Source organism: Typopeltis vanoorti, chromosome 7, assembly GCF_054136105.1.
Source record: "Typopeltis vanoorti isolate ZY-2024b chromosome 7, IOZ_Tvanoo_1.0, whole genome shotgun sequence".
Classification (NCBI taxonomy): domain Eukaryota; kingdom Metazoa; phylum Arthropoda; class Arachnida; order Uropygi; family Thelyphonidae; genus Typopeltis; species Typopeltis vanoorti.
The window spans coordinates 18,363,184-18,374,624 of NC_143555.1; the positions used below are offsets into that span (position 1 = coordinate 18,363,184).

Here is an 11,441-nt window from a genome sequence, read left to right on the forward strand (position 1 = left end):
TCTACTTGGTTCAGAATAACTGAGGACACCATCTGTGGTAGTTCAGTTCTAAAAGGAGGCCCAACATGTAGGTGGTCATACTCATGAGTAATTCCTTAAAATGTCACTTAGTAATCATATTTTGAATAGCAAGTAGAATATCTTACACTATTTTTTTGTCTCTAAATAATAGTGAAGACATAATGGATACCATCTTCATGCTCAACCAAAATGCTGTGGGTTTTAATTTCACTGTGGCACCTGAAGTGGTTCGAAGGATAACCAAATTTTATCTCTTGAGCAGTGTTTCTGGATTATCTAAAAAAACAGCTAATTTCATTAGTACTACTGTTATGTGAGTGGTGACATAGCACTGGCATACTTACTTTGTTAACTTCTTTGCTCTATCTGGATTAAGAAGGCCCTGCAGTGTTGAAAGTGAGCAGCCTTTGGACAGAGAAAGATAGGTGTCTTTATCAAACTGCATGAGGTAGTTCAGTCCTCCAGCTCCATCTGCAGTCAGTTCAATTTCTCTTATCTTTTGCTGCAACCATGCTACTTCTCGCCTAACATTCCCAAGCTCTTGAATCAGCACGTGTTGAGTTCTCATTTCTGAGGACAGATGAGCGACACTTCTGGCTAATGTGACAACATGGCTTTCTAAACGTTGAAGACGTTTACCCGCTCCACTAGACAACAGAAAAAGAACAAATATACATATAAATCAGTGTTTAGGAATTGTCCTTACGTGATGTCATACTTATGCCATACTTAAATTTTTCACTTTCCTTCAATTGCTTCTTCAGTTTCATGAGAAGCATTTCACTCTAGCATTTTAAAAATCTTGCCAAAGATTAAAAGAACAAATATGATATCAATGTGATATCAACTTACACCAGTGTATGGAAAATTTTCATTCTCCTAAGGAGAATAATGATCTTGATTATCAAAAATGAATACAGGGCGAGTACAAAATTTTTTGTAAAGAGTAACATTATTTAAAAATAGTCGTTTATTCCTTAATAAATACACCTGAAATCAAGTATGTTTATTAATATTAATGACAGGTTTGATAATTAGAGAATAAAATGTAAACTACTTGTGTTGTTTACATTTTACAAGATTTAAGTTTACCTTTAGGCAGAAGTTGATAATTTTAATATTTGCATATGCTGAATACAAAAATGAACCATATTATTCTAGTTTTTTTTTCTCTTTGCCTAAGAAAATACAAAAAGTATCTTTTGTTAAGGAAAATATGAAAACTGAGTCAGTTTAGATGAGCATTCTAGGGGATGCAGAGGAACAAGGCTTATGCCATGTGATGCACTAAGTGTTATTACACTACTAAGAAGAATGTATGGAGAGGTAGCACCTTAGTATCAATGTCAGCCGCTGATCTCAGGATCAGGATGTTGGGCTCTGGTCCTCACATACACTCAACTCTCACTTATGGCTTCAAGAAGTTAGTAGTGCACACCAGCGGCCACACCCCAGTAAACCGTCTCGGCTGGCGGACTAAACTAAGTGAGGGTATCAGCTTTATAGAATGCTGTAAATATGGAATGTCCCCCCTTTATGTGCACTTAGTCTGGAATGGCCAAGATGGCAGAAGAATCAACACTGACTGATCAAGGGCATGACAGCAAGATGTGCGTCACATCGAGGGCACACTCCTGACATCTAAGGGACTTGTGGCCAGCCGTCGTGGAAGAGATCGGAGCCTCACCACGTATTTATCTATTGTCAACCATGAAACACACCATGTCACAATATGAAGTTAGAGATGTGGTTGAGACCCCTGCAACCATCAGCTCTTATAGCTACATGGAAGAAGAGCTTGAAACTGGGAAGTGTAAGTGGGCTCAGAAAAAATTCATTTTGCATGGGAAACCAAGGGCTTGGAATCAGAAATGAAAGAGGTGAAAGATTAATTTAATTCTGTGAAACCAATGACCTAATAATTGCCAATACACTGTTTAAACATCCTCCCAGAAGACTATATACCTGGACAAGTCCTGGGGACATCTATAGAAATCAAATTGACTATATATAATAATAAGCAAAAGATTCCGAAATGCAATAACACAAACAAAAACATATCCTGGAGCAGACATAAGATCGGACTACAACCCAGTGATTGCAAAAATCAAAATAAAATTTAAGATACCAAGCCAACAATTCATAAGAGAAACTTATAATTCAGACTCACTTAACAACCAAGATGTTAAAGATTGCTTTATAAAAGAATTCACAAAATCCCTGAAGTCTGACACCACAACTCACACAGAAAATAGAACGCCAATTGATGAAATTAAATGGCAAACATTCAAGAATAGCATCAATGAAGCAGCCAAAAATACACTCCCACAATTAAAAAAGGAAAAGGAATAAACTTTGGATGAATGAAAAAATACTGACGTTGATGGAACAAAGAAAAAAAGTTAAAAATAAACCTGAATATAAAAGCATGAATAAAGAAATAAAAAAAGAATGCAGGAAAACCAAAGAGGAATGGATTAAATATAAATGTATAGATATAGAAAACCTTGATAGAAAACACAGAAGCAGAGAAATGCATGAAAAGATCAGAGAAATGACAAGCAGAACAAATACAGCAAACCATGCAAGTGTCACTAGAGACGCAAGAGACCATATTCTAATGGATAAAAAAGAAATCATGGAAAGATGGATTGAATACACAAGGAAATTATATGAGGAACAAAGAAATAATATTCCTGAACAGACTGATTTAGAAGGACCATCCATTTCACTCTATGAAGTTGAAAATGCCGTCAGAAAACTAAAACCACAAAGCTGCATGAATAGATAACATCTTGGCAGAATGGTTGAGGGCTTTCGATGAAGGAGGACTGAAATTTCTAACAAAATTATGCAATAAAATATACGAGACTGGATTTCTACCCAAAGATATTAATCACTCAATTTTCGTTCCAATTCCCCCCAAAAAAACAAAAGCTACAAGATGTGAAGAGTTCAGGACAATCAGCCTCATCAGTCAAGTATCAAAAGTCCTCCTATACGTTATTCTTGAAAGAAATAAAAGAAAAATAAACATAGAAATAAATTATACACAAAGTAGCTTCAAGGAAAATGTAGGTACAAGAGAAGGTATTTTCAACGTCAGAACAATCATAGAAAGATATCTAGAAAAACAAAAAGATGTGTACCTCTGCTCCATAAATTACAAAAAGGCATTCAACAATGTCCAACATAAACAATTAATTGAAATTCTTTCAAAAATAGGCATGGATGGAAAAGACATTAGGCTGGTAACTAATCTTTACTGGGAACAGACTGCATCTTTGAGAATAAATAGAGACCTCAGAAGAATTCCCAGTTCAGAAAGGTGTGAGACAAGGCTGTGTCTTTTCTCCGATTCTCTTTAACCTATACACACAAGAAATATTTAATAAAATTAGTAACCTTAAAGGAATCACTGTAGAGGGCAGAAATATTAATAACCTAAGATATGCAGGTGACACGGTTCTTCTAGCTAAAAACAAATAACCTTAAAACTCTTATAGATGAAACCCTCAAGTATAGCGAACAGTATGGCCTCAGTTTCAACTTTAAAAAGACAAAAATCATGATAATTTCAAGAGAAAAGAAAATACCAAAAATATGCATCGATATAAAAGGAAATAAATTAGAACAGGTGCAAAAATACATATACCTCGGACACTTGATCACAGAGAAAGGCAGGACAGAAGATGAAATTAGAAAAAGGATTGAAATCGCAAGGTCAACTTTCAACAGTATGAAAAATCTACAAACATCTAGAGAATTAAATCTGAAAACAAGACTAAGAATCTCCAAATGCTACATATGGTCTACGTTATTATACGGAGTAGAGACATGGACACTATCCAATCTGAGTGTGTAAAAATTAGAGGCCTTTGAAATGTGGATGCTGCGAAGAATTATGAGAATATTATGGAAAGAAAAAAAGACAAATGAAGAGGTACTAGAGATGGCAGTTGTCAACAGGAGCCTGATGAAAGAAATTAAAAAGAGAAAAGTCAGATATTTTGGACATATTGTGAGACATAACTGCCTACAAAGGACACTTCTCTAAGGAACTGTTGAGGGAAAGAGAATGAGAAGAAGACAAAGACGAGCGCATGAAAAATATAGAAGACTGGACTTATCTCTCATATGAGGAATGCAGCAGAGAGGCGCAGAATAGAACATGGTGGAGACACATGGTAGTCATTCTCCTGGAGGGAGAAGACACCTGACAGAGAGAAGAAGAATAATGTGTGTGGCTACCACTCAGAATGCCATGGCTGATTTTCCAATCCATATAATCTGGCATTTTCTATGTGAATTTTGCAAGGTGACATCTGCACATAAAAAAAGTATTCACATAAGTTTAAATATATTACCTATACGGGTGAAACATTTGCGATGACCTTATAAATGGACATGCTTCACAAAATGTTGCTTTATACATAAGTAGGAAAATGGACCATTATGCAGTTCAACAGGAGTCAATGTCATTCTTTGCAAATGAGAAACATTCGGCATCACTCATATTTCTGAAAACGTTCCCTTCCGTATTAATCTTGGTTTGAAGAAAAATTTTGTTAAGGATTTAAAATTAAATAATTGTGAGAGTTAACATTATTTAAAGAACAATATAACTAATAATAAGTGATGTGATTATTGAAAATGGTATTTCACTTTATCAAAGACAGTTCATTTAATGCTACCTCAAATTTTGTCTAAAAATACAGCATTAAAGTTTTCACTGCTACCACCATATTCTTTGCAAGGAAGGGGAGGGGGGGGGGTTGTTGCTACTTTTTGTATTTACATTTAGGTTTCTTTCCTCCTAAATTAAATGCAGCAGATGATTCTATGAGGGCATTTTTTGTTGTACAGGAAAGCCACAAAAAAAACTCCAGGTTTTTTTTTTTTTTTGCATACTCATCTCAATAGTTTGCATGATCCAGTTGGACAACTTACAGATCCCTATTCATATGTAGTGCCCCATTTATGTAGATATCCTTGCACAAGTTCAAACCGGACGAGCATACAATTATCCTTTCACCAGAACCATCTCTATGATTATGTTCACATTCATATCATTAACACAGTTGCATAACCTGGTCTCTTATGCATAGATTCTCACCTTTTCTCCTGTTATGGTGTAATATCTTATATAAGTGGGTTTTATATGGCCATGACTGCAATAGTAGCAACTTATGTATCAATGAGTTTCAAGCCATCTATTTGTGACAACACCCCACTATGTAAATACATAGTGGGGAGTTGTCACAAACCTGGTGGATTGTTGGTTGTTAGTGATGAAGATATGCATCAAAAATGATGAGTGCAAAAAAAGTAATAATGTGGGACTTTAATTATATCAAGATTGATTGGGTAGCTGTAAAATCACATGAGAAGAACGAAACTGAATTTATTGAGCTGAATTTGTTGCGAGATGACTTCCTCGAGCAGTATGTAAGAGAAGAAACTTGTGGTCAAAGAGTGTTAAGATCAGATTATAGTGTCAGAGGGGGTTTTCAGTTAAAGACGTTAACTATTATGCCCCTGGTTAGTGACAGTGATCAATTCATAAACTTACTCACTTGGGAAGTGAGTAAGTTTATGAATGTTCTGTTCAGGAAAAGTGACATGCTGAACCACAAAGCAAGAATTATGACCATCTGAGGAGGATACTGAGTTCAGTGGAATGGGATTTGCTGGACGGGAAGAATATTCACAGTCATGGGAAGCATTTAAAAATACTTAAATGATGCACTATCAGAATTTGTCCCTAGATCTTAAAGAATAAATAAGGTAGGAGTAAAATGGATGTATACTATTATTAAGCAAGAAATTCATAAGAAAAAGATGTGCATATAAGGATGTTGTTATGAAAATTATAAGCAGCAGGCTAGAAGCAGCGCCAGCCCAAGCAAATTTTTGAGTGTGGGCAAGATTTTTTTTTCCACCCTTCGGTCGAAATTGTATATGCATCTATATATATATATATATATATATATATATATATATATATATAGTGAATAAATAAATAATAATAATGTAATAAATAAAATATTTTTGTGTTTATTATATAATGAGTACATATTTTTAACACAATTTATATTACATAAATCATATTAAATATGACAAAACAAATATGAAAAAATCTAAATTAAAAATTAACAGTTTTAATTATTTAAAAAAAGAAACCTTTCTAGCCTTAATTTCGGCAAAAGACTTTACTACTTCTAGATCTAATGTCTCTGCTATGTCACTTTCATTAGATAAAGTAGCTAAGACATTTAATCTCTCCTGGGACATTGTGGACGTCAAATAATTTTTAATAAGTCTTAATTTAGAAAAACTGCGCTCTGCACTTGCAACTGTAGTTGGGATTGTTAAAAGAATTCGTAGTAATGTGTACACATTAGGAAAAAGACTTATGCAGTTATTTGCACAAATATAATTTAATATTTCTTTGGGAGAATAATTATTTGATATCCTCCGAGACAATATCTTTAATTCATCTAATAAATCTATTGCTGAAATATCTTTTTGATCATCATCAGACAGAACAGTTTCTAAGTCGAAACAAGCTTTTATTACTGTATCATTATCAAATTGCTGAGATTGCTTGGATCAGTGCCATGGCATGTACAACTGCAAGGGCTGGACGTCGATAGAGCATGGGAAGTGGTCAAGGAGCATTTACAGGAGGTTATGGCTGATTGTATACCTAGGGTCCGAATAGTAAAACATGTAGGAGTTAAATGGTTGAATAACACCATTAAGCTTGAGCTGCAAAAAAAGAAACAACTGTGGAGGGAATTTAAAGAAAGGGATGACCTGCAGGCACACGAACGGTATAAAGTGCAGGCCAGAAAGGTAACGAGTGTGGTAAAAAAAAAGCAAAAGCGGATTATGAAAGGAAACTAGCTTTGCAAGTAAAAGAGAATCCCAAACAGTTCTTTCAATATGCTGCAAGCAAGAAAAAACTGTACACGGCAAAATAATTTTATGGAATGACGATGGTAAGGAGGTCACTAAATCAGTCGATATAGTGGAGTTACTGAGCACGCACTTTGCAAAAGCATATCATCCAGGTGGTAACATTGAAAAAAATGAAGGAACCATTAGTTTATACGGGAATAGTGATGAATGAAGTGGAGGTGACTAGTCTATTAAAGAACCTTAATGTGAACACATCTGTGGGATTGGATGGTATACCGGCACGGGTCTTGAGTGAAGCGGCTAAAGAATTATCAGTGCCTTTGACCATGTTGTTTAATCTGAGTCTCATGTCTGGTTTAGTCCCGAAGGTGTGGAAAGAGGGGAAAATAGTTTCACTGCATAAAGGAGGATCCAAGACTACGGTTGCAAATTACCGACCAATCAGCATATCAGGAGTCGTTGTCAAGGTCTTAGAGAAAGTAGTCAAGGGAAAAATACAGGAATGGATTGATGAAAACGAGATACTGTACAGGGGACAGCATGGCTTTGTGAAGGGTAGATCATGCTTCAGTAACTTGCTCAAGTTTTATAACAAGGTGACGGCTGAACTGGATAAGGGAAATAGGTTTACAGTGATACTGCTGGAACTGGCAAAGGCATTTGACAGGATACCACATGGAATACTAATCCGTAAACTACAACATATGGGAATGGATATAGAGTTGGTAAGATGGATAGGTGGTTGGTTGATGGAGAGATATCAAAGAGTAGTTTATTCAGGAGTAGAGTCCAAAAGACGGCCTGTGACTAGTGGTGTGCCGCAGGGTTCTGTTCTTGGACCACTGCTGTTTAATCTGTTCATTAACGATATAGGGAAGGATCTAAGTGGAACAACTCATTTGTTCGCTGATGATGCAAAGTTGGGTAGGGCAATAGTGAATGCAGAAGATGTCAAAGTCTTGCAGGATGACTTAGATAGATTGGAGTTCTGGGCTAAGGAGAATGGATGTCAATTTAATGTGACAAAATGTAAGGTTATGCATTTTGCGGTGAAAAGATTAGCAGCAGTATACCACATTGGTGGAACTGTACTCCAAGAGATTGATGAGGCCAGGGTCTTGGGAGTGTTGGTGGATAGGGAGATGAAGTTTAGGGGGCACATTGCAAAAGTAGCTAAATTAGCTTATCAACTCACTTGGTTGTTGAAAAATACCTTGACGAGCAGAGACAAGCAAGTTATTGAACCTCTGTACCGAGCCTTGATAAGACCTCATCTCGACTACTATGCCCAGATTTGCTCACCTCGGTTCCTTCTTGATGGGGAGGAGGTGGAGAGGATCCAGAGGCGAGTGACTAAGATGATAACAGGTCTATGGAATGAACCATATGAGAACAGGTTGAAGATTTGTGGGTTGCAGAAACTAGTTGATAGGCGGAGGAGGGGAGATATGATTGAAACATTCAAATTGCTAAAGGGATTCTATAGGATTAATTCAGAGGATATTTTTGAGATCAGGACTAGTGGTGGGAGAACTAGGGGACACCTATGGAAGCTGGGCAAGAGTGTGGTTAGCAGGAGTGTTAGAGCTGGGTTCTTTACTTTTCGAGTGGCAAATGAGTGGAATAAGCTGCCAGAGTCTGTTGTGGGTGCTATGACAGTGAACGAGTTCAGGGCAAGGTATGATAGATACTGTTTAGGGCCTCCCTCGATGAGTCTAAGGACTCCTGGAGTTTCCCGAAATAATAATAATAAATTTTAAGTTACCAATGTTAAAGAGAAACCCAAAAATTGATTTATATTTATTTAGCTGTGTTCAAATTTCTCAGTAATTGATGTTATTGCCGAATCAAGAATTACATTAAAAATTAATTTGAAACTGTTGCCCAAAATTAGTAATTGATTCGTCAGGACATTCATAATCGAACTGAGTTTTTACATGTCGAGTTCGTGTGTGGTTAGTTTTTGGAAATCAGCATTTAACCAATATTTAGAGCAAAGTTATGGGCTTCAAAAACTAATTTCGCTTCTGTATGACGTCAAGAATTTTTTCGTGACATCAAATGATTTCAAGGCTTCCATAATATTGCAAGTGATATTTTCTAATTGTTTGCAAGATGCAATGACTTCACTTAGAATATCATACAAACAAATGTGCCAAATATAAACTTGAAAGAATTATTTTTTTTTGCTAATGAACTAGCTTCCAATTTTGTTTTAATGCCTTGTTGCCCAATTAAGCTGTCATCTTCTGTGATGAAAATTAAAGCTGCATGTATTTCTTTTACTTATTTCGTATTGTTTTTACAGCTTCAACGCGACTTTCCCATCTCGTGCATAAAGGTTTTAAAGTAAAATTTTGGATGTGGTTTAGAAGAACTTCCCATCGATGACGAAAGGAATTATAGATTGACTGAATAATGTCAAAAAATAAAACCGTATCTGCATTGCAGCATCGCTCAATACCAAGTTCAAGGAATGTGTACAACACGGAACAAAAAATGCTCTAAGATTTTTGTTCCTTAAAAGTGCTTGTACCCCTGCATTCTTCCCCTTCGTATTTGACCCATTGTTATACTCCTGACCAAGGATATTTTGAATATTTAAGTTTTTTTCTTTAATAATTTTAAAATTACTTCTGCCATACCCCTTCCTGTTGTATTATTAATTTTAATAAAATCTAGAATTCTTTCATCTAGTTGTATAATATCTTCAGTTTCTTCCTTTTTTTCTTTTATAGAAACATCTTACAATTAAGGACATTTGCTCCTGCCGCGAAATATCAGTGGTGCAATCAACAATTATTGAAAAATACTTAGCATTCATTATTTTAGATACAATTTTTTTTTTAAATTTCATTACTCAATATATTAATGATTTCGTTTTGTATACATTTCCCTAAATAATGAACGCGAATTTCATTGTTTTTATGCGTTCTACATGTTTTTGTAATACTAAAAATTTTGAGAATAATTCAATCAGTTTCAAAAATTTTTCATTATTATTTGTATATAGAGTATATGAACTTCCTCTGAACGATATGTTTTCTTTTGCAAGAAATTTAACCGATATTATGCATATTAAAACATGCATCCAGTGTTCTTGTTCTTTTTTTGAGTAATTTTGGCCGATGTTTATCAATTGTAGTTTCATTTTTTAAACACTTTTACAAATCAATCCATTTTTCAAAATTATTAAAATGTTCTTGAGATTTTTCGTGGCGCTGAAGAACTTGGGATATATGTTTCCAATCTTTATTTCCTTCCGAAATTAAGTTCATAGTTCGAATATTAGAAAATAATTTGCAGCAGAAACAAAATACTACATTTTTTGAACTTGAGTAAATTAACCAAGATCTTTTAATGATTTCTCCGTTACTCAAAATCCTATTATAATGCAATACATGAAAACTTCTACTATGTTCATCGCGTGGAAAAAAAGTCTCTTTTGATTCAGCAGGAGGACCTCGTTTTACTAATATATCAGTTATTGAATTGGACAAGTTTGGCCATAAAGCTGGATCATCAAAAAGCTCGTAATTTAGTGTTGAGATACTTGTATTTGAAGTCGAAGCTATTGGATGTTTCTCAAGAGCCTGATTATCATCTAAACACAAATTAGAATTTTCAGACTCATTGTCAGTGGGAGACTCTACGGGAACGTCGCTTTCACTGACTTGTTTCTGATAATTTCAAAATTTTCCGCAATTGATTTTCTTGCCGAGCTCGAATAACTTCTCATTCTGCTGGTCTTTTTCCGTATTGTTGACCAGAAAGGGTTTTAATTTTGTTTCTCTGATCTGCTATTTTTGTTTGTTTCTGAAATCCAAAAAAAAAAAAAAATTTTTTTTCCATAAAGTATGGGCCAAAACAAAGTAAAAAATTTAGAATTGAATCGCCATTTGCCAAGTCTCGCCCCTTCATACAATCATTTTTATCTGATTTTACTGCATTAAGAAAACAAATAAATTGGCAAAATAAAATTAAAAATTACCTTGTTTAATATTAGGGTAAAACTCCCTACAGTAGTCAATGGGCACAATTTCAAATATATGCAAGAGTTCGTAAAATAAAATTAAAAAAAATAGTTAAAAACAACATGGCTACAAAGAAAATAAAATGAATAATTTATTTAAAAAATCATTACTAAGATAAATCACATATTTAACTAAAAACTTACCTTCATAAATATGAGGCAACAAAATTCATTCGGCGAGCTAATAATATAATACACATTAATACAGGGAGAGCGAACTGGCATGTAAGAAAATTTTGCGTATATGTGAACGATTTATAATAATAATTATTATTATTATAAAAACCTCCATGGAGTCAAAGACTCATCGTGGGAGGTCCACTATTATACATATAGGTTATCATACCGCGCCTTAAATATATTCACTGTCTCTGCACTCACCACACTCTCGGGCAATCCATTCCAATCACTCACCACTCTCCATGCAAAAAACCTGCTCTTCACTCCCTTGCTCACACAAATT

General features: G+C 34.8%; 1 protein-coding gene across 2 annotated transcripts in view; it reads left to right on the forward strand.

The window, feature by feature from the left end:
- Nucleotides 1-9,526, forward strand: part of LOC150104519 (splicing regulator SDE2) — a 231,629-nt gene extending 222,103 nt beyond the window's left edge. For both annotated transcript variants that reach the window (XM_090395712.1, XM_090395714.1), the window contains exon 9: nt 9,254-9,526. The gene's annotated coding sequence lies outside the window, so the exon portion shown is untranslated. The remainder of the gene's footprint in view (nt 1-9,253) is intronic.
- Nucleotides 9,527-11,441: the final 1,915 nt, after the last annotated feature.